We start from the raw sequence: 27,298 nt of genomic DNA on the forward strand, positions 1-27,298 counted from the left end.
GCAATGTCTTCTGAATATAGTAAGTCACAAGAATCCTATTGTTCATGCAAGCCCAAACAAGAAACTTTTGAAAATTTTCGACTATCATCAGACCCTGCCTAATTGTATCGATCAAATTAGCAACGAAGTCAGTATCGGCTAACAGTTCTTTTTTGAAAGTATTTCTTTCTTCTTCTGTTGTATACTTGAACTGCAATAAATGGTCATATTTTTCAATGTTGCAGCAATGGTCACCTATTATTATGAAACGCTTAAAATTATCTACCTTAAAAAAATCCTTACGTATTAACTCAATATCAAAGGATCCATTTCTAAATATTTTAAGAAATTTATCAATTAAAGCTTCTTTTCCAGTAACGATAAAAGTCATTATAACAGAAGTTATTAAATTCAACTGCTCTTTCACATCAAATGCCTGGTCTTCAATGATTGTTGCGACTACGTATAATTTATTTCGATAGAGAAATCTATTGATGATATCAAATTGCTGTCGGCATACTAGTCTCTTTTCTTCTATGGGAATGATTCGCCAAATGGAGAGAAAAAGGTTTTCCAAATCGTTTAAAAGCAGTTCTCGATAAGATTCACGACTGCGACTTGCCTTGGAGAAGTCTGCGTAACATTGCACCGAGAGAAAATGCAAAACTGCTTTAACTAAACTGAAATCAATTCGGGATCGAACTTGGCCGTAGAGGTCTACACACATGTGCCTGTACCTTTTGCTATTAAAGAAAGCTGTGAAAATCCTATAGAAATTGCGCTTATTAAATTCAAGCCATGCCGATCTATCCATATTCTTATAGAAAAATAACAATTTATCCACATCGTGATCGTAATTCAACATGTGAACCGCGGCGCGCGACAGCTCCATCTGTGTCTGATCTGCTTCAATTGTTTTCAAAAAGTACTCTAAAGCTTCATTGGTCCCGTGCACGGCGATGCACTGAAGGAACTGCCCCTCCATCCCCTCCACTAGATGGCGAGGCTCCCAGTACGTCATGGGACTCCCAAACGACCTTCTCAAGTGAATCTCCTTTTCTAAATTCACGTTACCCGCTTCTTTTTCCTTAAGCATATCTAATATACTATTAAAACTAACACAATGATATGCAGTGAACCTAGGGTTTAGCGTCGAGTTGACGCTTCCAAACGCCATGTCGATGATAGTTTGCTGCTTATCAATATGTCCGAATTGGTTCACGACTATGCTCCTGACACCGGCGCGTACGTTATCCAACGTAGCCTCATCTAAAGCTGACACAAGAAACATGGAGAATTTCACCATCCGTCTCTCGAAGTCGATGAAGCAGTTCCCTAGCTGCATCACGAGTACCTTGGGCAAGTCCAGCTCGAGAATTCTGGTGACGATTCGGTCGATGATGGCGACGTAGGGCTTCATGGTGTGGTGTTCAGCGCTGGTGACCCCGACGCGGTGCCTGGCGTGCGCGTGGTTGTAGCAGACCAGCTGGTCCTCGGCCCCGCTGCGGCGCCACATGTGCCGGATGATGCTGAAGAGGGCGAGGGTCGCGAGCGGCGCGGGGCTCCTCCCGCCTGCCATGGTGGTCTGGATTCTGGAATGAAAGATATTGTTGTGAATATAGGTTTCTTACTACCGTTGGGACGCAAGGAAGTATAGAAAATAAATAAGAATTTGCTAAAATAATATTTTATTAACGAAGTAAAAGTACCTAAGTAAGTACTTATTATAAAATGTTTCCTTCACACCCTGTTTTTAAAACAAATAGTTACTTGACTAGAGCGTATATCTATCTAACCGAGTTCTCCTCGGTAGGTTTAGATTTGTTAGTAGGATTATAACGGTATTTTATTTGTTTTTCCTTGCAGGATATTATTGTGTAAATTTCATGCTTAGGTACATTTTCATGAAGTGAAAAAACGGTGTCAATGTGTCTTTTATCACACTAATACACTCGCAATAAAAAAGTGAGAAAAGTATCAAACTACACTCGGAAAAAGCTAGCTTATTGACGTCGTAAGCAACGAACGACATTTAACAGCGCATCAGAATATTACCAACTAAGGGCCTTGCACCATCAAATTAAATCTAGATTTACTGTCAAATGTCGATTTAAGAAACGTCAGTCCTTATAAAATTTGACACTAAATCGAGATTTAACACTAAATCTAAATTTAATATGTTGGTGCAAGTGGCCCTAAAATAAATATTATGTTCTAATTTAAAAAATGGAGGCCATTTGTAATCGATATTTTGTGAATGGAACCTTTTCTTTGTTCGCGATTGTATTATAAATGTGAACGTTTGTAACTTTTGTAAGTAGGTAGGTGTGAATTGAATGACGCTTCCACGGGTTTTTTTAAAAGCTAAAATCATGTGAAAAACATAAATGCAATTGATACAGTACCTAAATTACTGAATTATTTAAAACTAGCTGTTCCCGCGCGCTTCGCTTCGCCTTAAAGAGTTTTCCCGTGGGAATTCCGGAATAAAAAGTAGCCTATGTTCTTTCCCAGGGTCTAGACCGTATGTATACCAAATTTCACTCAAATCCGTTCAGTAGTTTTGGCGTGAAAGAGTAACAGACAGACAGACAGACAGACAGACACAGTTACTTTCGCATTTATAATATTAGTTAGGATAAATCCTTTAAAATTTATTGTAAGCATGAAATTAAAATACACTGGGCTGCAAAAATAGGCAGGAAGGAACAATACTTTTAAATTCCCGTTTTTTTCTAAACCGAACTAAATACTTATCTAGATATTTCTAAAGTGGTTTTAGCCTAAATGGGGTGACGTGTATAGTAACATAGATATTATTATTAGAAACATAAAAATCATACTTACACCACTAGAGATTCTTTTCGATGTCACAAATCAGCAACCACAACAGAACATTTGAAGTAAAGAGGCTTGTTTAGTTACTATCACAGTGAAATTTTGCATAAACTTTGCACACAAAATCCTTCAAAATAAGTGCAATTAGATAATTATTCGTAATGGTTACTCTTCCGTTGTAACATTATGACTGATTTTCGAGCAAGTAACTCGTCTATTTAAGTAATCTGCTATCTTTACAAATATTTGCAGGTAGTTAGGACAAATGAACAAAAGGGTCGACCAATCAGCGTCCAGGACGTGACAATTGAAGTGTCTCATTGGTGGATGTGATGTGAGCTTCCGATGTTACGATAATTAAAAAAAAATATATGTTAGGATGTTATTTTGTTTGAACTGGTCAATAGAACTTATATGAATCGATAGGTTAGGTACTCATTCCTACAAAAACTGGACATAACTACATTAGTTATACACTTTTTGAGTGCTTTTTTTACATAATTATGTTGTAATTTATTTTTATTTTATTTTATACATGCATTTATCTATGGGCCTCAGTTGCCTGAGAGTAAATGATTACATAATAATAATAGTCCCGAGATGGAAAAATAACAACATTATCATGTATGATTCAGAAGACATAAATTATCATTTATGTCTTCTGAATCATACTATTATACACTATCAAAAATTTATTATACCTGATAAAAAAAAAATACCAGTCAACAGCACTAGGTCTAGGTACCTACCAAGTATTTTATCTTTTACCCTGAGAACCGGTATCTACCTACGTGTATTATTGAGAGTGAGTGAGAGTAATCCCATGGATTAGATTTATATTAGATTAGATATTTTTAAATACTTATGCATTTTTGCATGCAATTAAAATAAGTTTGTTTAGTAGCGACAGTTCAAGAATTTGGCCTTGTCTTATGGCCACTACTAAACAAATTTTAATTTTTATTTACTATCAAAACTATTTAAATATAAAATACTACTGTAACAGTAAGTTGGCCTATTCGAGGGTCGAACCGTTAATACCAAAATAATTGTATCAAAAACTGTACCTATCGAGGAAAATTGTTACGAGACATGTGTGTAAATGAAGCTTAACGACTTTTTTTTCTACAACTTCAAGTGTGAAGAAATAGGGTTAGAAAAATACTTTGATGAGCGAAGTGAATAATTTTTTCAACGAGAAAGGGTGACATAGTATTTAATACATCATTATAGTTATTTATAAAATGACATATGACAGTAGTAGCGTTCATTCGATCATTAGAAGACGGGTTTGTAAATTGATCATCGTTAGGTTATGATAATATGGGTCTAATGACGGTTCTGGGAAAGCATTTCTGAATGATAATGTGGTTGTTTCGTTATTACTAATTATTATCTGTTACATTAAATAATAATACAGGCTGTTCTAGATAGTAAACAAAAGATAACTTTAGACTGGAGGAATACACATATCTGTATATTATTTTTTTTAAGTTTGAAGGATGTTTAAACTTAGATGTAGTGTTATTTTTAGTTACCATTTCCTTTCTGAATTTTTAAACTCTGTTAATTTGTGATTGTTTTTATATTATGTTATGTGCCTAATAAGTGCTGAGCATATCTGTAATTGGTACATGTTACAGAAGAGTACCCATCTAACCTATTTTGTAAGTGTATTATAACATGTACTGTTGATGTGCCATATTAAATAAATAAATAAATAAATACACATGAAAAGTGACTTTACTTGCATCAAAAATTCCTCAGCAATAAATACAATATTCGGTCCAATAACTAAGCTTAATCGCCTTCCGAACATTCCACACGACATGACAGGTCAAGTGTATGATAAAAATCTGTAAAATTATTCATCTCAGCCTTCACAATCGAAACTAAAACTTACATTCTAGCCCGCAGAGCTTACATTAGCTACACTTATTCCGAATCCTTAGATGCATCCTTGCGTTCGGGTCGTGACTGTCAAACTGTGTAACAATCGATTGATTTAAAGCTTTATTTTTTGTTGAATTGGAGTTGGATTTGCATGGCGATTGCCGGGGACCTTAAGAAGCAGTCGCGAGGGTGGAATCGGACAAAAAGTCGTCCAACCGGTCGACGGTCGCTCCTCACCCGAGTTATGGCGAAGGACCTATCGGACCTGCATGGATAGCTATAATATACAGATTGAACTTTACTTACGTCATCAATCTATTGCAGAGGAAATAATATTAAAGTACTTAGTACTTAATAGATAGATAGATAGAATATTCTCTATTTGCACACACACATGAAATAAACTTACATAATTTAAGTATACATAATATACATATGAGCCGTGTTTTATAATTACAGTACAGAAGCCACAATAATAAAGGGGATGCAAATATGCAGGTTTTCGACGCGAGACGGTCCTACATAAGGTCTTGGTCAATCAATGTCCAAGCTTCTACTCGTACAGAATCACCTACATACATACAATCAAAGAAGAAGATAAAAGTCAAAGAGAAATGGGTCCAACTCTGATAGTAGACAGGTCACACACGGGACTGGACCTAAGCTATTCCGCGGTTTAACAAATCGAAGCCCTGTGTGTGCCCTGTGCATGATTGTATTATTAACTTTAATAACTTTCACGCTATCAAAATACAATTTTTTGCATTTATTTATTTGCACACCATAAAAAAACTTTAATTCAACTTAAATATTAATGATGCACAAATGGCGGTCTTATCGCTAAAAGCGATCTCTTCCAGACAAACTCTTCCTTCAAAATGCAGGTTTATATTTTGATATAGGTATTTGAGCAGGAACGAATTTATCAGTGACGTTCACCTTGCAAGGTCATTGTACCTACCGGACATAATATAATATAATTTTACACGTACCTACATAATAATTGTTTTATGTACTTATGAAAGATTTTGGCAAAAATTTAAGCTTACTGTTTTAGTCGGCTTAGAAAAGCTTTAGTACACTCTTATAGGGCCTAAAGCAAATCCAAGGTCTTTTAAAATAAGTTTTACGACGAACAGATGTAGTCGAACGCCTATCCTTTGTTTATTTCTAGAAAACAGCGATAGTAAACATAAGTAAGTAATTTGTTAATGATCTTCTGTTATCTGAAACAAAGAAACTACATTCTTTTGGGTGTTAAGCTTACAACTCAAACACAAAAGATTTTCATCTTTTGTCTTTACAGTTTCGTGAATTACTGTAGTAGTATTCAGTTACTCAGGTCTGTCTACCACCAGGCAGTTTTTTGTTGATACAATGATATCTGTTTTTAAGTAAAACAAAAGAATTTAAGGGAGGATTAACACATTGGATCTAGGTGCTAGGTAGGCATTCATTACAGATAATCGGGGCCGCCTGCAAGATCGTTTTCATGGCATCTTGTTTCCTTAGACCCTTCTATAAAAAAGAACATCAATAGTAAAGTACTACTTATATAGCAATTGCTAATGAACTGTACAAATAACATGTAATCATTAAGCTCTGTTAAAAAAAGTCTAAGTAAAGAAGAAGAATAATAGAAGAAGAGTAATAGAATGTACATTCTATTCTATTCTATTCTCTGTGGGGGTGTAAGTACCCGCACCTGGCTCTCTCGAATGGAACCGTTGTGTGTAAGTAAAGTACATAACCCAACAGTTTTGGTCATTCGAACAAGCTTTGAATTGAATGATAGCCGAGATAGTGCACCTAAGCGGACCTAACTTAGACCACCCAGGCACGTCCTATGAATGAGAAAGAATAACCTAGGACCTAGACCGGAGGTCAGGCGCGAAACGCTATCTAAAACAATCTCCGCCATTAATATCCGGCTCTAGGAAACTTTTAACCCTCAGACAAACACCACAGTTACTCTTTTTCACACTAAACGCACCCCTGCCACACAGGAAATAGGATACGTTTCAGATTTATCCTGCGGCTGACTGTACTTTGGAATCAGCGGAAATGTATTTGTGTGCGATGTTTTAAACAATCGAGCGTGGAAAATAATATGACATTGTTTTATTGTATACCTACATAATAGTTAAGTTTAGTTAGAAGTAAACAGTTAAAAGTAGACAGTAAGGTGTTTAAATGGTGGTAGACTCATAATCTGGAAAATCAACAAATATTTGTTACGTTGAATAAAATGATGTCTCAGGACTCTTCCTATATTTTACTGTTGTATATTTTGTAATTTACCACCAACCCGCACTTGGCCAGCATGGTGGACTAGGCCTAAACCCTTCCTTCATTGGAAGGAGACCCGTGCCCCAGCAGTAGGGACGTGATGGGTCGTGATGATATTTTGTAATTTATTAAATTTATTTGTATAGTCAAATTGCAAAGAAATGCATTTTAAAAGCTCTTCCTTGCACATGAGAAAAAAAAAACCTTTTGTCTTTCGGGTTGCACGGTGCCATTATTAACATTTAGTTTTTATGATATAGTTCACGCCACCGCCTGTCTCCCAGATGGTCAACTTTTCTTTTCTTTATTTAATTATATTTTATTTTTACTAAGCTAAGCGTTAGGAAGTACCAGGAAACTATGGAAGTATCGGAGGTTGTGGTTGAGATTGATCGGCACCACAAAACCCTGTATTTAGTTCTCATCCAACCGAGACCAGCTACCTGTCTCAGGTCGTCGTCCCAGCAGCGGGCCAGAGGGTGTCCCACCTATGCTTACCAGTTCGTGGTCCCCACTCCAGAACTAGTTTACCACACCGGCTATCGGTTCTTCGGCATATGTGGCCTGCCAACTGCCACTTCAGGTTGCAAATTTATGAAGACCTATATGTAATGTTACTCACCTGAGTTCTTTAACGAATTAGAATTAAGTATAACTACATATATTTTTATTTGGTGCTTCAGAGAAACGCCGAGCATAGCTATTTCCATTGTCCGCTGAGTGACTTTAAATAGGTGGACCGGTCGGACCGTTATATATTATCTATGTCGGATAGGATACAGGCTGCTAAAGCAGATTTACTTAAAGAAAAAGTGTGAATATATTATAGTCCTCCTGCAGGTTGACTGGCAGAAAATGCTTTCAGTATTAAGTCCACCTGACTGTACTGTGAGTTAATTATCTTTGTAAATTAAGCAATAAAGAAATAAATAAATAGTTTCCGAGTTTGTAGACACAAAGACAGAGAGATTTTCAGTTAATTGCGAGTTCCGTAACATGGCTCGGTCAAGCTCTGTACCGACCGACAAACTATGTATATGTATAAAATTTTACAGTAATATTGACACAGACAACACATATTGTCCGCGCCACGCCACCCCGACAATCGAATTCTGAATCACAATCAATAATCACGTTAAACTCGCCTGCCGCTGCAGCCTGCGTTCGAATATCCAAAATCGAACTACAAAAGTCATCGGCAAAAACAGTGCTCTGTCAAAAAATTGTTGCGAATAATTATCGTGAGCATTGCATTAATCAAATTCCGCCCACGGTACTATTGGGGGGCGGTGGTGACCCCCCCGGGGGGAGGGGGGATGCGATGTGAAAAAAATGGTGGTGCACCCCCCTTTTACCCCACCGCGGGTAAAACGAATGCTGCAGCGGGCGCGATGCGAAAAAAACTGAAAATGACAGCTACAGACGAGAGCGTGGTCTGAAGATGTATCGATTCATTGTTTTGTTTAGATTTTACTTTGCAACGGTAGCCTTAGTGCCCATTTCTCCATTCTCGGTTAGAGCATAACCAGGGAGTAGTGGTTAACTTTTGACACATCTGTCATGAATTTTATATGGAGATGACGTTTAATTTATAAAACAATCCCTGTCGGTTAGATAACCGACAATGGAGAAATTGGCACTTAGAGAAACAAGATGATTGGTTGGTTAGAGAGTAACGATCATAGTAGCCAGTTCTCTTTTCTCGATGCTTTGTTGAGTTATATTACTATGTGTATCTGCTGACTACCTATTATAGGAGGATATTTCAGTAGAGAAGAAGGTAAAAGTGCATCGTGAAATTCCAAAAGTCATTGAAAAAGGTACTTACTAAGGATTAAAATTCGCGAGATCCATAACATAACATCACGGAGGATAAAAAATGCTGATAACAAAATATTGAATTCAACTCCAAGCTCCAAATTAGACAAATCACATGACATTGTCAAAACCCCCATTACCTTCCATAAAAACCTCTTCGTCATCGTGTGATCTTCAGACCTATCCCTAGGACACGTACCCTCTGCGTCCCTATCGGTCCAGTCCAGGCTACCTAGGTATACACTAGCACAGCCACGGCCCCTCCAGCCACCCTGTGGGGCCCTTACTGCATTCATTAATTACTAATTTGTGAGCCCGGATCACGGGTCACTTGTTAAACGAATGTTTTTTCATGTCAACGTTATAATGGATTATTTGACCGTATGTCCGTCTGAAGCGATGGATGTTTGCACAAGGTTAGGCTATGCTTCATTTGACTGGCGCAAAAATCTAAAATGAAAGAGGGGTGTTATCATTGGTCTGGCTATAGTCTTTCAGTGACCATTGAGGGATGGGAGAAGGATGGACCAATTTTAATTAATACACTCACGAGCAATGAAAAAGTTCCAGTTACATATGGAACGTCAATGGCAGGCGGAACTTTTTAATTGCACGTGATTGTACTTTACAATTATTTATAGCTTCTACGACTGATATGATGTGCTATGCACCTATGCTGCGATTATGATGTGACAGGAATCCGTTGGCAATAGTCCTATGCCGAACCTTTTACCCGACTGAGCTACCTCTTTTCCTCTTGCAATAATGCAACATAATTATTTATATATTAAACTACTACTTAGTTACCCATCTCATTTGATCATTGTGGTATTTACCTAGCTATACCATAGTTTTATTTGCAATATTGCGTGCTATGCAGCAGGCTGGCTAATGCGTCATTCAATGAGTACATTTTTTATTAAAGTATATTTTTGTTTCCCTGACGTCATCTTCCTATAATAGGCACTGATGCTACGGGCGCCCTCTGCAATTAAACACGATAGTTAGATAAGGTAAAGAGCGTTGTTATTCTGAGAATTATGCTTGAGCGAGTTTGTGACTATAACTATGTGCTAAGTCCCTGTTTCACAATATTATCTTCATAAGGTTATTTTGGGAGATTGGGGTGCAATAAGAAGGCGGGTAAGAAGTGATGTGTTAACTGTATGTCTGGCGTCTACTGGTCAATCAGCAACATATGCTAATATGACTGGCTAATCCTTTCGCCATGGTGAAAAACCCTTGGTTATTTTTTTCCCGGGATTCCCACGGGAATGCCTTTTAGAAGTAGCAAACCTACCCAGCGTAAGCTAAACCTAGTACGATGACCCAGGGTGCGAAACAGATCAGACGTTGCAGTTACGGCCCTCACCGCTATTCTTCTTCTTAGAGTGTTTGTCACCGTAGTGGAAGGATTAGCCAGTCAGAATAGTGTCAGTCGCTGATTGCCCAGGGTGCGCCTGTTGTACATGAAGTATAGCTACCGTACCACCACCGCCACAGCGTCGCTTGCCTGTCAAACATCTTTCAGATCCATAGAACAACGCGGACTCGGGTGATGTTCAGATCCATACAAGATACAAGTTACCTCAGATTTGACCAGTTGCCTGCGACAGATATATTATGTTATGGATGGTTAATTGCTAATGTTCGGTGGTGGTAGCCCCGCTGTGAATACGTCACTGGGAGTCACTCGCGCTAGTCCCGCAACGCGCACGGCTCGCCCGCGCACTGATCGATAGCGCGTGCGATCGGGGCGCATGTGTGTGCCGCGCGAAATAAACGAAAACATGGAAAAAATATCAGCCTCGTCAAAATGGACGAGGTGTAGTTAGCGGAGAATGGATTGGTGTAGTGGGGTTTTGTGGCTTGGTTATGGAGTGGTGGGGTTGGAAGTTGGTGGGTTTGTTGGAAGGGACGGCGAAATTGACTATGACGTTTTGTGTAAGATTTAGCTGTAAATATAAAAAAGAGATAAAAATATGTCTACTTCAGGTTCAAATGATATTTATACTTTCAGACCACAGATATGTTGTAAAAATTTCATATTTTTTTAATATCCCCAGCTGCTGAACTAATACAATAAGAAACCAAATAAACTACACCCCAGGAACCTGTCAGACCAATCCACCTAACCCTCACTACAGAGGTGCAACCGTCACCAAACAGTCTGCATTGGGCCCCTCCTGAAAAAAACGCGCGCCGCAGGGGGGCACCCATTGGCCGAGGGGGCACGGGGGGGCACTGTGGGGGCACGGGGGGGGAGGCTTCAACTCTGACGCGACGTTTCGGACAGTGTTTACTGGTAATTGATGGCTCCAAGCAATTACGGGGCTGGTATAGTTGCCGCCGCATTTTTTGGGGGGAAACTGTTTCAGGGATGAGATGCAGTGCTGTGGGGCTTGAGGTGTCTCAGGCAGTAGGTTGCTGAAAGGTCGGTATGTCCTTAAAGCGAAACTTGGGGTCGCGAATTTTCAAAACTCCAGGAAAGTTAGGAATGTATCTTATGTGCACTGCACATCGTGGTTTAATTTTATTCATCTTCCCGTAATCACATGCAATAATTTAATATATAAGTAATACGCACTTACGAGCAATAAAAAAGTTTATTTTACAAAATATCAACACCAAATAACACATTTTTTTACAAATATGTATCTCATTTAGAACTTGATCAAAATATTTACGTTTTTAGTTGGTTATGTTACTATTCTGATGCGCTGTTAAAAATACTTCAATATTTCAGATGGCATCATGCTAGTCTTTTCTGTTTAGGAGTAATTAGGTGACAATATCACTGGAACTTTTTCATTGCTCGTGAGTATGTACTGTAGGTACTCATACATTAGGTACACGTACTCTGGACAAATGCTCAACGACCTAATTCGTACTTGAAAAGTTGAAAACACCATGTATTGTACTGTTCCCGCCGGCGAGCCGTAGGGTGACCATGGGTTTGGTGAAATTCTTCCCAATAAAATACGTCTACGATATGAACTTATGAGACTACATTATAATACCTACTTACATTATTGTTAATAAACAAATAGGTACTTCGTTTATTTTGTTTATGAGCTGCGTCATAATCGAAACATTGGGTGTTGCAAAAGTGATAAACTAAGCCTAAGAGGGGTGACTCAGCTCATGATTCTAAACAAGTTACTTTACTTATATATCTACAAGTCAGGTTACCAACTAAGTTTATCTGAAAAAGCTATATAGTGTCGCGTACTTCCTTAAACGTAGGAATTACAGACCAATATTTAAAGCTCAACCAACCAATATTTTAAAAAGGAATAGGGATCTTCCCTATTGCTTTTTACAAATCCCAGTAATGTACGTACTTACATCATGGTCACCGCAGTGCTATAAATTCGTCACTGGCAGCGCGCCAGTAGGGCTGGCGTTAGCGCCTCGGCCGATCCGACTATCCTTACAAGAAGAATCATATAAACTTTATAGTATCATTACGAGCTTATCCCACGAACTAGGCTTTTAAGCTTTTCCTGTGGAATTGTGTACAGGGATAATAAGTTGCATATGTGTTGACCCAGGTTATAAACTTACTAAGTACATGTCAAATTACAAATTGGTTGAGCCGTTTTCTCCTGAAAGAGTAAAAACATTCACCCATCCATCCATACCTACTTACAAACTATATATATACGTATAAACTTTCTCTTCTGCTGCATCAGTAATACCAGTCGTGTGTTTGAGGCTCTCCTTGAAAGGGATCTTCTATCAGCAGTGGGTGACTGTCAGCTGATGATGATGAGATTAATTTGTTAAATGAGTATCCAATTGATTGAAATGTATACAACTATATTATAAGTAAACTTCTTAAACTTTTGGAATGGCATTATTTATAAAATACATTCAGACAATTTGGGAAAACGTCATTTTTTTAAAGTCAGCCAAAATTAAAAATTAAAATGTATAATATTATTATGATTATTCTACGCTAAACTTAAGGTGCGTAAACGGGTATTCTTCAAAAACAGCGTTCTCTTGGCCGATAATAGTGCGATAACTCATAGTCGCGCGCATAAATCCATCCGCGACGCTGGCGCCGCGCCAGCCCGCGGCCGTCCCGTACTACACTTAACTAGACAGATATGGTCACCCTACTGCGTTATTGGTTGTTTATTTCGGATCTATTTGACTACAGTTGCCATTTGTTTCTTCATAAAGTAACGGCCAGTTTCTCACTTAGGAATGTAGAGATAAAAACAATAATATTTTAAGTTTCCATGGAATGCCTCGCTACGCTTTGATTGGCTGTAACATTAGTACCTAAGAAAGAACTAAAGTCGTGCTCGAGTAAGAATCTGTGCCTTATCCTTGACACAGCATGTAGTGAACGCTTATTAGCCAATAAGAAACGATGCGTTATCGGCCATCGTCAATAGAACGGAAGAAGTTATTAATAACTAGCTGTTCCCGCGCGTTTCGCTTCGCCTTAAAAAGTTTTCCCGTGGGAATTCCGGGATAAAAAGTAGCCTATGTTCTTTCCCAGGGTCTAGACTGTATGTATACCAAATTTCATAGAAATCTGTTCAGTAGTTTTGGCGTGAAAGAGTAACAGACAGACAGACAGACAGACAGACACAGTTACTATCGCATTTATAATATTAGTTAGGATGTGTGTGCTACGGATGCAGATGGAAGATTAAGTAGTAGGTACTTACCACAGGCTATGTTGGATTTTTTCAGAAAGTTTGGATTAGTATTTTATAAATATTGAACTTATAGAGCTTCCACTATGTTATTGTATTTTAGACGTTTTCTTATGTCTGGTAAGTAAAGTTGATTTTCCTTTGCAGTCATCAAATATGTATGGGATTTCGAATGTCAAAAAACCAATAATAGACAGAGTATAAATGCCGTGTAGTGTTCGGCAGAGTATAGGTACAATAGCACTGATTTAAAAGCAGTCTCGTGCAAGGCAACGAGTTCTATGAGGTACAGAGTACCATCTACCTTGGCTGGGGTTACCACCACCGAACTCGCCTGTCAAACACCAGTCAGATCCATACAAAGTTACGTCAGATTTGACACAGGAGTGACGCTGCTTATGGATTGTTAAATGATGATGGGCACCAATATATGGAAGCTGGGACCAGCACCAATAGAAATGAGTGATACGTCGTTGAATAGGTATTTTTTTGCAGAATATGAATAACGGAAGTGCTAGTCTTGATTTACTGTCCAATTAGAAAAATCGTACCTTGAAAGTTTTTATATTTTATTTCTGTAATTTTATTGTTTTTGTTAGTTTTTCACATTCATTTTTAATTTTTATAACAAAATGATCATATTTCATATAATATTATATTTATTTATTATCTCAGTAAATAAAACCAGTTGAAAGTAATTTCTCCAATTTCAATAATACGTGTTTACGTGTATTACACCCTAACTGTCATCAGGAGAGAGAGTGCAATGCCATAGAAAAATACTTCCTTCCGACGAATATATTTCAAAATGGACAACTTATACGGATTTGTCGCCATTATACTTTTTTGCTCACTTGAAAAGACCTATCCAACGATGTATGTCTCATCTTTATTGGACATAGGTCCCAAAACGCCCATTGTCATTTGTTAATGGGAGCTAGGGCATGCAATACCGGAACAATTTTCAATACCGGTATTGAGTTCCGGTATTACAACTCAATACCGGGATCCCGGTATTAATACCGGTATTAGACTTCCTTGTAATAAATGGCATATACTGTCTTTAAAGGTCGTATACGTCAGAATAAAACAAGAAAATGCAATCATATTCTGTATTTTGTTGTAGATTTTTACGAGACTTCAGTTTTCGAGTTTAAATTTTAGAATAAATTATTTTTTTCATCCGGTGTCGGTTTACGCATGGTCAACAGTAGATTTCTAGCAGCCGAAAACTGCATTAAACGGTTGGGAACAAGTGCGCTTTCACAGAATATAGGAACACAAGGCTAACTAAATCTTAATCGCTTTATTTTTAGCCTAAAAACGTCCTATTCCGGTATTACTTCAATACCGGTATTAACTTTCAATACCGGTATTGAAAAAAGCTGAAATTTGGTCCGGGATCCCGGTATTACGGATACCGGTATTACGGTATTGCATGCCCTAATGGGAGCTAACGCGTGTGAATTTGCCGCTAGGGGCGCTGGTGTTGACTGAGGTCAAGTGACATTTTACTTTTCATATAATTTGTTTGGCGGGCTTCGTGATAAATTATATTTTCGTTCATTTCCCTGTTGAAAAGTGATCTCTTTTCGCGAAATTATCGCAAATATGGATTATTTGTCGATGAATGTGCACGCTTTGAAAGCTGAATTAAGGAAAAGAGGCGCATAAATAAGCGGTCTCAAAGAGCAGCTAATTCAGAGGTTAGTTTGTTTACTGTTTACAAACTTATTTTTTACGAAATGTATGCTTGTTTGCTTAGGTAACAGCTATGTTTTTTCTTTTTACAGACACCAAGACTATGACCGTAACAGTAACTTGGTTGGAAACGTAGAGGACAGCATCATACAACAAAATGATTCAGTGTATACTGTTGAGTGGCCTTCAGAAACTTTGTATAAAATTGTGAACACTAAAAATGAAACTCCAGATCTAGATATTGTCACCAATGAGTAACTACTTTTGAATTTATGTACAGTGTACATACCATCGCTCTTACGGTGAATGAAAACATCGTGATAAAACCTGCATATCTAGATTTTCGAACCCACCAACCTGCAGAGGACCAGCGTGGTAGGAAATGGTCCAAGCTTAGGAGTGGAGTTTAGAACTTAAGGTGATATGCACAAAGGCTCCATTCGAGTGAGCCAGGTGCAGGTACTGACACCACCACAAATAATAGTAGTAGTAATACTTAGTATACTGTATACTATACTACCATTATTTAGTTTCAACTAACAACTCAACCAGCATTCATTGTGTGGATTACTAATGTGTTATATTTTTTGTATAGCAGTGTGTTTAAACGGAAAGGATAAATAAAAGTTAAATCAGTGTGTAATTCTTTTATTTTTATTGTATTTATTAAATGCCTAATCCTTATTTACATTATGTTCTTTCTGAAATTGGTTATAATGCTTTTCACAAACACGAGATTGTCGGATAATAATTATTTCACAAGCCACTGTTTTAGAACAGTTTTATCACTAGGTAACATATGTCCTCCTTTTCTTTCCGAACATAACGGATCTGCACAACATTGCGGCATAGTAACTCGATATGATGATAGTTATTTTATAATTAATAAGCTTATAAGATTCAAGATTTTAAAACTTTATTTCGCGCCAATTTGATAAAGTCGCCTTTGATAAGTTTGACAGCTATGGTACCTCTTGACCTCAGTCGACAGTGGCGCCAACTGGTGAGCAAAAAAACGGTAGTCCCCATTGCTTACCTATGGTGGTGTGGTGGTGATACTGTTTAAATCATAAATTTGTGGTTATTGTTGAAACCGACGAGTTTTTTCCAGAGATTTTTTCCTCTACCATCAGTCTTTTGTCTTATCAGCCATCCACAAACCATAGAGTATCGTAGTAAAGAGTATGTAAAGGATAATAAGATCCTTTATTCGCAGCCAGTTTGTTCGCTAACAGTTGGCAGCACTGCGCCCCATGCTTGCCAACCGCGGTCTGCCCTGATTTATGCTTATTCAACCGATACCACGGATAAACTTAATAATATATTTATTTAAGTAACGCGTTGTTTTAAAGTAACTTGGAAATTTCTTTTGGTGGTCTGTGTTAATATTTCAACAATATTGGAGCTAATAAAATTAACACAATAATTAGGTATGTACGTATAAAATATGACAGTGGAGAAACTAAAATCCTTTGGGAACGCGCTATCCGTTTCCCAAAAGATCCTTTCCCAATAAACCAGTCCCCAAAACATCAGTTTGTACATACATTGCTATTTATTTCAAACTCACGTTATCATAGGTACATAAACAATCGCCTTTCACGACTACCGATTCCCACCACTACCTTTTTTTTCAATCATTTAATTGACTTCCGATCGTCGATTCGCGATTGAGAAATAAAAAAACTCAGTCCGTCTTCACTCTTTCGTCAAAAAGCTTTTCTTGACAGGAACGTTCTCCAATGCAATTTGTACCTTAACACCCAGAAATGTAAGGCTAGTTTATCTTAAACCTTGCTGTGATACCAAAACATCGTAACTCCCACTAATTTTTTGCAGAAAATGGAACGTTATTCTCGAGGTGGTAAGCTAGATACTCGAGTGAAGGTTGAGGGAGTTAGGTTGTTTTTATCGGGAGAAGTGTGGTGAATGCTTCCGTTAATAGAATTTTAATGAAGTCATGTCATGCACGGGCCGCATTGTGCTCGTCATGCCCATCTCCTTATATTACGTGTGCTGCTGACCACCGCTGGACCGTCGGCAGAAAAATTAGAGCACTTTAAATACCTGTATTTATATAAAAATTAAGAATAAACAAAGACAAGTTATTTGTTCTCGGGTTTCGGGTGAGAATGATAATTTTATTGTAAAACTATTATACGCATAACCTGGATGCTCTGTCTGTGTCTACCTACCCCGCAAGGGAGCAAGTACCTCAGTTAGTATAAGGAATACCTACCTAAGTACCTAATTTTCTTCATTAATTCATAATGGTTGACGTCAGTACATTTAATCACTGGTAAACAATGAAAGTGGAAGACCTTTGCGTCGCAGGCGAAGGGAAACCCGGAACTGTTGAGATCTCAGAATAATAACGGCCTCGCGGTTTTGATTATTATGGACCTTGGGGTTTCAGAATCAGGTACTTACTTTTAACAATACCAAATGCTACCAAAATGTAGTATAGGTAAATTAGTTAATTCTGGTCCTCCTAGCACATGGAATCCTAGTTTGAGGACCAAGGTTTTAACAAATTTATTTGCTTTTATCGGTTTTTCTAATAAACTTATTTTTTTTTCATTTTTTTTATTAGTTAAAAGTGGGATGTTTAAGAAATAATATATAGTTCATTATTGGTCCTTATTTATAAAATTTAAACATGCAGGAATATTGACAATTCAAAACAGTTTCTTTATTCAAAACAGTTTCTTTATTAGAATATCAATTAAAAATTAACTGGTCTAGATGTTTTTGCCGACGGTACGCACGTGCTTCTCAAAGATGACGTTATTTTGCCGAATCTATTCCATCAGAAAAGATAATAATTACAGTTTACTGTTATAGATTGTGTTGATACGGGAACCACCTATTGTAAGAAGAACGTGGCTCGACAATGTTGAAAATGTGACTTTTTCCTGTAAGTTCTTTTAGCATTAAGTCCACCTGATTGTACATTATTACTGTAGTAAATTGTGCAATAAAGTATAAATAAAATAAATAAATAAGTGGACATTCTAATATGACCGTATGTAAAATAATAAAAAACCTACCTATGGCCTTTTTCAGAGTACTTATTTAGAAAATATTTGTCGTAATCAGTAATCACGTAAATATCTCATGCCATGAGCAATGATAGAGTAAACCAGGGATCAAAAAACTGGCCCCTAAATAGCTTGTAAGTACCTCGTAGGTACATCCACAAGCAAGATGTTCAAATTGTTCCATCACAATGTTAAAGTGTTCAATTGCTTCAATCGGCTTTCTAATTGACTCTGTGACGGACAGTTTATGATATCGTCAGTTATCGTGACAGCAGAACTTATTTTAATGTGAAATGCATATACTTACTTACTTACTCCGCTGGCTCAGTCGCCTGCCTGTAGTTGGCGCAGGTCCTTGCCGACTTCATCGCTCCAGCGATATTTAGGACGGCCAACTGGTCTACGACCTACGACCGCTTGGTACTCCAAGATAGGCCCTCTTGGCAGCGCGATCCTCCCCCATCCTTTGCAGATGACCAAGCCAACGGAGTGAAATGCATATTCTAACACATATTTTTTAAACTTCGGTTCTTATAAGTACATTGTTTTTCGAAAATAGGTACCAGTAACTGAGCTTACCTTGGGTTTTGGGCTTATAAATCTGCGTTCGTCATAAGTAATTATAGCATAATAGGTACAAACCTTGTACTATTGGAGGGTACAGGTGTATAAGCACATTTATTTCCAGCTATTTATATTATTTATATTATCAGCCATTTATATTATTCGTCCAATGTAAGAGGATGATACCCTTTTGTATTATTTGATTATTTGGACAGATTCAAGTATTTATTTAACCAGAAGTGCCCTTAAGAATCTATTTACTTTAGACCACATAAGACGATTTGACCCTAAGTTCCTTTTGGTAGTTACAAAAGATCGTTCTTTTTTCAATCATAAGAAAGCATCTCACAAATAAAACTAGTCAATCATGAACATTATCGATGTACAATCGTACAAGCGGCTATTCGATTCAAAGTGTATCGAGAACCGAGATCTAGTAATCGATTGGCAATCGACTAAAGTAGCCTATCTAATTTGACGCGGTGATCACGTTTAACTTCGCTTCTGTCTGTCTGTTTGTCAGTGACGGGTACTTATAGTACAGTAGCTAAAGGTTACGGTAGGGCTCAAGTACTTAGGTACTTACAATGTTTAAAACATTTTTGGACTCTCTAGTCATGTCGATCATCTATAAATTTAGCTATCTGAATGTTTAGCTGCCGTGGTCAAAATTCGGCCAATATGTAGCTATGTATGTAAGTACCGCGACCGAATGGCGTAGTGGTTAGTGACCCTGACTACTGAGCCGATGGTCCCGGGTTCGATTCCCGGCTGGGGCAGATATTTGTTTAAACACAGATATTTGTTCTCGGGTCTTGGATGTGCCCGTAAAATGGCAATAGGCCCGCCCCCTATTACATTGGGACTAACATAACACTCTGGCGAAAAGTGGGTGCAGCAATGCACCTCTGCCTACCCCGCAAGGGAGTACATTGGTATAAGGCGTGAGTGCGTGTGTGTGTGTGTGTCATGTAAGTACCTACCTATCTTTTATCCATGGAAGTAATAGAAGTCTTACTTACTTACTACTTCCATGCTTTTATCTGAACCTAATTCTTATCTAGTTCGTTGACCTGCCGACGGATTAACTGATAATATGTCTCGCTTGCACCTACTTATTCTTACCCATGATTCCCATGAAATAACTAAGTACCTACCTACTTACTTACCTAAGTAACTATATTTTTACGCTTTTCCATTATAAACTGCCGTTAAAACTGGGTAAAGATTAAAGACCACCCAAAAAAAGTAAATTAACAAAAAATACTACTAACGGTAACCGAAGTCCACTTCATCAATATCAAATCAAAAACAAGCCACTGACCATTGCTCTAAAAGAACAAAATGTAGAAAAAAATAAAATTACCGAAACCGACAAGATTGCTCTTCGAGACAGTAGCCAAAAAAACTGTAAAAACTTGGTAGATGAGGAAAAAAGTGGATGAGATCCAATCTTGTTGGGTGTTAAGGGATTCCGTAGTAATAAACAAACCAATGAACCATAATTATAATAATATTTTGTATCCCTAATTAGTACCTAGGTTTAAAATTAATAGTTTGTGACAAGACAATTCCCAGTGGGTAGATGTAATAAGTAAACTAAAAGAGACAAATGTGGTATCAAATACAGGCCGTAATTAAAACTCCTTTGCCAAACATGCTGCGAATGTGCACTCCTCGCTGCAAAAGAAATAAACGCTCAAAATTCAAAAAAGGAACCTTAAATTCGTCACAGAATACCTCTCGAGGTGACAGGGCGCGTGCGTGACACTCGGCACGCGACGAAACAAATCTGCTCTGTGGACTCACGCTGCGCGGCTGCGCCGATTCGATTTGTGTCGGAAGAATTCCAAATTCAAATTGTTTATCTATGGTTTCGGCTGCTGGCTGGCTACATCCGAATATAAAAGCTTAAACTAGTGATTTAAGTACTATTCATAACCCTCACAACTTATCCACAATCAAAATGAGTGGTTTAGAAGTTATTAGAGAAAAGATGAACATACCTACATACCGGTCAAAATCATAACCTGTAATACTGTGCCACATTTAGTGTTAAATTAACACATCAAAATGTTTTCATTAGTGAAAGCACCCCATTCTATTCTATTCTATTCTATTCTCTGTGGAGGTGCAGGTAACCTGGCTCTCTCGAGTGGAACCTTTGTGCATATCCCCAAGGTCTAAACTGCCTTCCTAAACTTGGACCATTTCCCACCACGCTGGTCCACTGCGGGTTGGTGGGTTCACATATATAGATATGCAGGTTTCCTCACGATGTTTTCCTTCACCGTAAGAGCGATGGTATACATTGTACTTAAGTTAAAAGAACTCATTGGTACATGTCAGGGCCGGGATTCGAACCCGCATCTCTTTGCGTGAGAAGCGGGCGCTTACCCGACTGAGCTACCACCGCTCTTATGAAAGCACCCCATATTTTCCATTACTAACATAGCATTACAGGATTGGAGATATAAAAAAACATGCACAAAAATCGTGCGCCCTACATGTACCTAGCATGTAGCGTACTTTCCACCCTGTTGTTTTAGGCCTTGAGAAAATATTAGGCTGCGTAAGCGAAGAATAACATCCATACGTGTGCAAAATACCTACGCTTTTCTCAATTTTTTGAGGTACGCTTCATAAGGTGTACCGGTAACGTAATACGTCATAACTTTATGAGAGCAAAAGTTTTAAATACATTTACATAATACTATACGATAGATAGACAGAATATTTATTCCATTACAGTCTTACACGATGCACAAGTTACAAGAAAACTATTATAATCCAAAATTTCAATCTCATCCCCATCTCTGTCTTAAAAAACAATGTCTCGTATGAAACACCTGCCTACCACTACCAGATAAATGTATCAAACAAGTTTTCAATAATATTTTCATGACTGAAATCGACAGCTTCAGACGATCACGGGACAACTTCCGTACCACTAGCACGAAGACAGTTACATAACTGAAACTGTATGACTGTATCCGTTTTTAACCCCCCGACAAAAAAGAGGGTTGTTATAAACTTAACGTGTCTGTGTATGTGTCTGTGGTAGCGTAGCCCCCGAACGGCTGAACTGATTTTCGATTTGTTTTTTTGGCTCATAATAATATGTTAATGTGTTTTAAACCATATTTTATCAAAATCGGCTTAGTAGTTCAAAAGTTAGCAACTTTGAGTGTTGAATGTTGGTAGTTTCTAAAGTTGGTTAGGTTATCAACACTAACCTTAACAGTCCATCATGTAACCAAACCGAGGTATTTTTAACCTAACCGAATGGTGTGAAATTAGGCCTAAATCAAATATCCTAACTCAAACCGCATCTCCCATAACCCAGGGTTAGTAAGGACAGGATTAACTAACTATCGTCCACAAAGTGGGGCATAGAGTATGAATCAGTTAGAGTGGTACATTCGGTATCTACTGTAGCTAAACAATACAGAATGTTGCAAAAAGGGTATAATTTTGAAAAACTGATTTTATTTTCGTGCCTAGAAACATGTAGGTTTCGGCTTAGTATATATATACCCTTTTTGCAACACTCTGTATTACTCCACCCCCACACATTGGCTCACATTTTCTACAAATGTCTCTTCTATTCTGCTTGTTTCTGTGGGAAGACAGCTCTTTGAAAACGCTCGTACTGTATTTAGGGTTGCTACTTACAGAATTAATCAGCTAATTAGGGTAAGTTTTAAACTTTTCTCTAAGCTGTGTTATTACAGTGGTTCTGAATGCTGACAAGGTGTGTGTCAGCTCATTATTCTAAACCAATTTTAGAATACGAATTTTAGAATTTCGTAAAGAACTATAAGGTTCTACTCCCCATATTACAAAGTTACCAATTTTTTTTGGACTAAAACTGACAATCTTTGGATATATGTACCTATACAAAATATACATATAATATGTAACAAATATGGTTTTGGACAACCCTACGTAAAGAGTGCCGCAAGTGCTGTTTTTTCATTTTCGAATATTTTCCTTAGCGCACGATATTTTTTCAGAGTGTTATTTCAGTTGTAAGATAAACTACGCTCCATCAAAATGTGTATTTTTTTCAGCGAACAGGCCCTCTGTTTTAGGTCCCTCGTTGGCAATTTCAGTATTGAAAGTGTTGTCGTTTCTTTTAAATTACAGATAAAAATAGCGATGTATTAATGTGGGTATTGAGTTTTCAAAGAACTTGATACATACGAGTATTTGTGTGACCTAGATTATGGGTAGTTGTTCAGACTTTAATATTAAATAAAGGGTTGTGTGTGTAATTTTACATGATAAAGTATTATTGGTTAAACAAAACAACATTCGGTTACATAGTATTCTTGTTTACATAATCCAGCTTATCCGATTATGAAGCGTTTAATAAAAGAAATAACCGGAAAAAAGGAGTAGGTAGGTATCTTAATCACCATCATCAGCCAGTAATCGTCTACTGCTAGACATAGGCCGCTTTCAAGAATCACCGGTCTGACCTCGGTCTTCGCTTGTCGTTTGTTGGGCCAGAGGGCGTCCCACACTACGCTCACCTCTACGGAAACTCCGAGTGAATTCCACTCTTATTGGATGCACGATATAAAACTCAAAATTAATATATATGAAAAATACTGTGTCAAACTTAAGACAATTTAGTTAGAGGAAAGTTAATCGATTACTGCTGAACCGTTTTGGATGCGATTTTCCGAAATCCGTAATATTCCGCGGTACATCGGCTTCACGCCTGGTAGACAACGAGATGGGGCCGTTACCGCAGAGTGCTAAAATATAGTGGTGACTCTAATAATTATGGAAATCATACTAAAGTATGTAGACTAAATTATGTATTTAATTACATTAGATTTTCCCGCAAGCTTCGCTTCGCCTTAAAAGGTTGCTAGATAAATAGAAGCCCATGCATGTGTTAATCCTAAAAAAATACCCGTAAATTTTTCTATTTTAATTATATTAAAATGTTTAAATTAATAAAAATACCTAGTTCATCATCAACATTACCACCCATCACACTGCTGGGGCTCGTGTCTCTTTCCAATGAAGGAAGAGTTTCCTGCCTTGCATGCATTACCTGAAATGACTATTAATATTACACTGCCGGGCAATGAAAAAGCCCACTCACAAAATTTCGACAACAAACGACCCCAATTTTTTCAAAGATTTCATTTAAAATTGGAACAAAATATTACCAATTTTAGTTGGTAATATCCTGATGCTCTGTTAAATGTACTTCAATGTTGCAGAAGACGGCATTAAGCTAGCCTTTTATGTTTAGAAGTAATTTGGTGCTTTTCTCAGTGGAACCTTTTCATTGCCAGTGAGTGTATTATAATTATTTAATAAACCCTCTATAACAATGAGTGCCCTACCCTATTACCCGCTACTTGGCGGCGGGTGAAACGTACAAAACGTAAAAGGCGACAAAGTGACGGACAACGAGACAAAAAGGCTCTATTTGTGGCGTGACGTCACGGCCCAGCGGCGCGGGACTCCACTGATGGCCAGTTTATGATTAAATACAGTAAACTTTTTAAGAAGTTAGCGTTTCTCTAGAGAATAAATCAGGATATTAACAACTAAAAACGTAAATATTTTGACCAGATTCTAAATTAAATGTAAGTAACAAAAAAAATTGGGCCACTTGATGTCAACATTTTGTTTCTGAAACTTTTTCATTGCTCGCAAGTGTGGTGGGTGGTAGTTAGCTGAGAATTTATGGTGAAGAACCGATGGTAGGTGGACCTAACGAGTTCTTGGCTAGAGAGTGGAGACCGCGACCAGGAAAACGTAGGGTTGGACGCCCTCCGGCCCGCTGGACGCTGACAGTGTCATCATCATCATAAGTGACATCAGCTGATGAGCCTTCTGTGTTAGTACAAGGTTAGTACTAATCATAACCAAACTTGGAAACCACAGTTTAGAAATCCAATGTCACTTCAATCCACTCGGCTATCGGACCCGCAATCCACAGAGGGTTTCATTTATGTTTCCTATTCAGTAACTATTCATATTCACGGACGCAAAGCTCTATTAGTTCTAGTTATAGGTAGTTTGGTTTTGTTTATACTCATAAAACTCTATTCTGCATTGTACAACCTTCAGTGATTAGTGGATTACTAAACGTAACACTATAGTCTCCGCCGGACGGCTTATGCACAGATGCGGCGTAGTAATGAGCGGGTACATGATCCAACAAAAAACGAAGCCTACATTCTTTGTTGTACCTTCCAGGGGAGATGAGCAGCTGGACCATTCAGTTTTGATACTTTTGATCTTTGCTAAGGTAAGTATAATTATTAATTTTATAATTTTGTCATGGTCATCTGGCAATGATTGTAATTGTAAGTATTAAGTATATATGTGGAGGGCCACTAAACAATAAAACATAAAAAAACTATATTTTTTTTCGGGTATACCTATACGTCGTCGCTTAGAAGAGACCCGCAGGAGTTATAATGAAAAATGCTTCAGGTCATTTATTTTTCGAACTGTATTATTAAACAAGGGTTCACACTTACTTACCGATAATTTGAGCAGAGAAAAAAAAATATATGTACTTAGGTACTTCTTATGTACCTCAGGTCTATAACAGGGCGGGGTACCCAGTACCACAGGTAGTTCACCTAGTACAGGGGCCCTTGTCACTTGTAACATTTTAACGTGTATGTTTTGAACAATTTTTTTTTCTAATTTAAGATCTTTTTTTAAACTCTTAAGACCGCGCCATCCAACTAGCGTCCGGTCCGAAGATGGATCGAGCACCTGTTTGAGCCCCGGGCACTCGGGTCCTGTCGGATTTCTCCGGAAACCTTCGGGATGCACCCCTAAAGCCTTACCAACTTATCACCATACCACCGACCACCTTAACACCAACTGGCAAGACCCGTTTTTCAACAACCAGAGATGCGTGTCATTTGGCCGATGGTATCTTAAAGTTGTGCTAAGTTATTTCTTGCAGATGGGATGTGGGTTAAGTTGGAGGGTTAAGAGTGGTTTTGCTTTAACTTTCGGTGGGTGGAAGTGGATAGTGGTGTAGTATACAACCCTGCAATCTGTGTCTGATACGTGGGAAAGGGTTTTTATCAACCTTTTATTGACCTTTAATTTATTCAAGTTGAATTTAAATATTTTGGTGTGTATTATGATGATTATTTGTTTACTTTTTACACTGCAAGAAAACGATGACTTCCAATAGTTGGCGCAAACTATCAAAACTTGTACTGGCGTACCTTATATAGGTACTTAGATATGTGTACAAACTGTACAGTGTATTTCTGGTGCAAGTTGTACTAAGTTTAAGCTCTGCAAAAAGTGTATAAGTCGAGCTTGGCCACAAAACACCTCTCTCCATATTTGACCTGCCCTGCATTGATACAAAAGAATTTGATTTGTGACTCTGTATGTCCGCCGTATACAGCGTGACCAAAAAATGCATTACCTACTTACAGCTCCCAAATTGAAACTTTCACGAGCATCGAATAGAACTTTATTTAAAATTATATTCGTGTTCTTGACAAATTATATTAGGAATTGGCAATTATCCATTCTTTGGTATTCTAGCGAACGTCCAAATTACAATTTTAAAAGGCTCTTTATTATTATTGTATTCAATAATAGACTAACTAATTTGAACTAAAAGTTTCATTACATTTACTGTGACCGTTTCATGTGCATTAGGAAATCAAAAATATGCAACAGATTCTTTTCGTAATGATGCAACAGTTTCAGTGGAAATTCAACAACCATGAAACAAGGGACTAACTAAACATACCTACATACATAATGGAATTCTTTGAAATCTATCAAAACTTACAAAGGTTACTGAACTCCGCTGGCCGTACAAGAAGTAGGTAAAAGTACAATTTATCTTACATGCACGGCGGTTGTTGAACCTGTAACCTTAGGTTCAGTAACTGCTGAAGCTCAGGGCTGAGAATGGGTTAATACCTGCATAGGGCAGGTTTAATATTTATAGCTTTGATACCTTACGAGGTATGCACCGGGTGCAGAGGTACCTACATTGCTTGCATTGACAATTGTGATTTAAAAATCGTTTTATTTACAGGTTAATTCCATGGAACTATTTTAATAATACACTAGTTATTGGTATTCTAGGCAATATACACACACAGGGAAAAAAACATTATTTTATTGCAACTATGCCCCCGGTACTATTTTGCCATCAAATTTGTTTTATTTTCTTATCCTGCCTAAACAGACAAGTTATTATTTTTTTTGTAAATTTGAACAAATACCAAATACAAAACGTTTCCGCTCACGCGTAACCAAAACCGAATCAACCTGTATCGTCCAAACCCTTTCTTTGAGATGCATCCTTTTTTATTATAATCCTTTTTCGTTTTTTACCGGCCATTAGTTTTTTTCTCGTCTGGCTATCTTCGTTTTTTGTGGGTATCCCAAATTAATATTATGTATTTTTTTGAGATGCTATCGCAACAGGTTTCCATGTTACTCCGTGGTGGGAAAGGTATAACGAAA

The sequence above is a fragment of the Plutella xylostella genome, chromosome 29 (genome assembly GCF_932276165.1).
Source record: "Plutella xylostella chromosome 29, ilPluXylo3.1, whole genome shotgun sequence".
Lineage (NCBI taxonomy): Eukaryota > Metazoa > Arthropoda > Insecta > Lepidoptera > Plutellidae > Plutella > Plutella xylostella.